The 3,379-nt window shown below is 45.2% G+C and overlaps 1 protein-coding gene across 1 annotated transcript in view; it reads right to left on the minus strand.

Annotated features, from left to right (window-relative positions):
* Positions 1-3,379, minus strand: part of LOC108784425 (piwi-like protein 1) — a 60,155-nt gene that overhangs the window by 51,413 nt on the left and 5,363 nt on the right. The gene's annotated exons all lie outside the window — the stretch shown is intronic.

Consider the following 3,379-nt stretch of genomic DNA (forward strand, 5'->3'; position numbering starts at 1 on the left):
AAAAAAAAAAAAAAAAAAAAATCACAATTGAAAGACCTTTTGTTTGATTAAGTGAGCTCGTGGTTGATAACCAAGCAAATCTGCGGTGGTGGAATTTTATTAATCGCTTCTGATCAAAGAAACAGATTTTAAAAAAATTGTTTCTAAAATATTGTACTTCTTGATATTTACAGGTGATCACAAAGTACAGAACGTGTGTTGCATTATTCAATAATTTTAGAGCCAATTCATACCAAGGCAGCGCCCAAGCACAGATTTTGCACATTTATCGCAATGCTAATGCGTGAAGCACCACTCAACTGATAATGAATTGCTGATTTGCAGTCTCTCATACCTAGTAGTGATGGGCTGGGCTCTGGCATGTTCGCAGCTCCACTTGCTGAGCCCCCCAGGAAGCTGACAGCGCCAATCACAGGTACTGAGACATATCCCGATCTCTGCAGCTGCGGACCGGGATAATGTCTCAGTACCTGTGATTGGGGCTGCGGCGCTGTCAGCTTCCTGGCGGGCTCGGCACGTGGAGCTGCGAACATGCCCGAGCCCATCACTAATGCCTAGATCAATCACAAACTGCTATTATAGTGGTGAAACACATAGCAAGAACTACAAGGTGCAACTACTATACTTAGAAGGATTCCGTTCCGTTAGGTCTTGACCTAACTTCGGAGCTAGGTCACACCCACACACTGGTATTTTGTCCCATAAGAGTGCTTAAGCAGCCACAAAAAAGCAGGCTCACTAGCCAGGTGGGCATGACTTGGCTCTCCATGGTAGCGCCTAAAAAAACAAACCATTGCCTTCCTAACTTCCAAGCATCCAAAAAAAGGAGCACAGAAGAGGCTTATTATAACTAAGCAAGGAAAGTGTGTGCTATTGGAGGGACCTGCTCTTGGGCAAGAGTTTATACATTTTCAATTTTTTTTTTCAATGGCTGACAGGTTATGGTTATGTCCAAAATGAATTGCTTCAGGAACTTAAGTGTGCAAAAGTTCACTGACCATTACCAGACAAGCTATGCAGCATCAGAGAGGAAACTGCAGTCAAGGTATAAAACAAAAGGTGTTGCAGTCTATAAAGTCATATTTGCAGCTCTAACTAGAATTAGAATAAAGTGAAGCGGTGTACTTTAAAAATGTGCTTAGCGTGACACTCGCTTTGAAGTGAAGTGGAGCACTCTACAAATAGACTTAACCAGTTGACATCCGCGGTGTTAAACCCCCTTCCCATCCAGGCCATTTTTCAGTATTCAGCGCTGCGGTACTTTGACTGACATTTATTCCGTCATGCAGCGCTGTACTGAAATGAATTTTATACCCTTTTTTGGGGACAGATAGAGCTTTCTTTTGGTGGTATTTATTCACCACTGGGGGTTTTATTTTTTTACTATATTAAGGAAAAATTACCGAAATTTAAAAAAAAAAAACAGTTTCCCCTATATTAAATGATAAAACATTTATTATTACCCAATTTTTTGGTAAAATATAAAAGATGGGGTCACGTCGGGTAAAAAGACACTAAACATGTCAAGCCTTAAAATTGCGTGCGCGCGCGAAACCTCAAAAAACGATAATACCCAAAATTGGCCATAGGCGACGCTTTAAAAGCTGTTACCGCTCATCAGTTTAGTGTTATCAGTGATTGATGGCCCTAAAATGATTGCTCTCACTGCGACGTTCGCGGCGATATGTAACATGTGTAGCGCAATTGTAATTTTTGCGCGCTGGGGCACCGGGCGCGTATTTACGTTTATAGGCGCGTAAACGTGGGGGTGGGGGAGTTAAACATTTTGGGGGGGTTTTTTCCCTTTTTTTTATATGTGGATTTTATTTTATTTTTTTATGTGTTACTTTTCTTTTTTTTTATTTATATATTTTTTTTTGCACTTATTGTTATTGCTATTATATAGGGGGATAACAACCCCCTATATAATAGCAAAGGCACACTGACAGGTCCTCTTTATGGAGATATTAGGGGTCTCTAGGACCCCTAAAAAAACCGGAAGCGCCAACCGGGCGCGGGGGGGTTTGCCGCGAACGAGCACATATCGGCGATCGGCGGGCTATGGACCCGCTGATCGCCTATATGTGAAACACCCGGTACCGGGTGTTCGCATTGGACGGGTCTTTTCTGCCCGTGCGTGCCCGCCAGGGGGCGCGCGCGAGCAGAAAAAAATTGCCGCCTGGAGACGGCAACCCGCAGATGCGGAGAACTATGAGGCGAGTGCTTTTCACTCACCTCATAGTTCTAGGCGACCTGTGACAATGAGACTGTCACAGGTCGGCTCAGTAGATCGGGAGGTGAGCAAACACATACCGGCGTTCGCTCACCTCTCGATCCTGTCACGGCTCTCTGCCTGGCGGAACGGACGGGGGAGCTGACTGGCGGAACGGACGGGGGAGGGTCCGCCTCTAGATAGGCTCTGATAGATAGGCAGAGCCAGCTGTCAGTCACGCAGCTGGGCGGATCCCGGCACAATTGTCGGGATCTGCTTCAGCTGCGGCGTCTCAGTATACCACGAGCAGCAGCTCGCGGTATACTGTGGCGTCTCAGTATACCACGAGCTGTAGCTCGCGGTATACTGAGCCTAGGGTGACGGGAGGACGCTAGTTTGTGTCCTCCCGTTACCCTAAGGAGAACTATGGGGAAAAGCTCTAACCCCATAGTTCTCCTTTAATTAAAAAAAAAAATAGGATTTTTGACTGATCAGTAAAATCCATTTCTGAGAGTACAGTATAAGATACACGCAGATTGAGGAGGATTGGATAATATGCAGGTGTCACCAGGCGAACACTGGCCAGAACTGTGAAGACCCCGATAAAACCCCTCCTACCCCCAAAAATCCTCAGATTTTTAGCAGCAATAGAGGACATGCAGGGAACTGCCCTGTGTCCTGTACTGCAAGAAACATATTTTACTGGCAAGTCAAAAATCTTATTAACTTGATCGTACCGTACAGGGCATGGTCAGATTCAGAGATGTCTGGGATATCCGAGAGCAAAAATAACTACTGAGGGGTGGGCAACACAAACAAAGCAAAAAGAGGAAAAGTCCAATTAAAAAAGTAGCCCGTAGCACCGCAAGACCAAAACTAGAAACAGCAGATGGCCAAACATCCACCTAGTAAAATTTGCCAACAGGAAACCGGGTGGCAGCCTTAAAAATCTGCAGAACAGATGCGTCATGCTGAAAAACTCAAGTCTTCTGAAGATTAAGGATCCGCCCCAAAATGCTGCAGCATCTGAACTGTTCTCTAAACATGGGCTGACAGTGTCTGCTAGGAACGGTCTTTTAGCAGTAGGCGACGGACCCCCCTCAGGAAGTACAGGTTTCGTAGAAAACAGGTCCAAGCGAGAAAGACTAGCAATGAAATGTCACGCTT

This window comes from Nanorana parkeri, unplaced genomic scaffold (assembly GCF_000935625.1).
Source record: "Nanorana parkeri isolate BGI_ZX_2015 unplaced genomic scaffold, ASM93562v1 scaffold114, whole genome shotgun sequence".
In the NCBI taxonomy this organism is placed as follows: Eukaryota; Metazoa; Chordata; class Amphibia; order Anura; family Dicroglossidae; genus Nanorana; species Nanorana parkeri.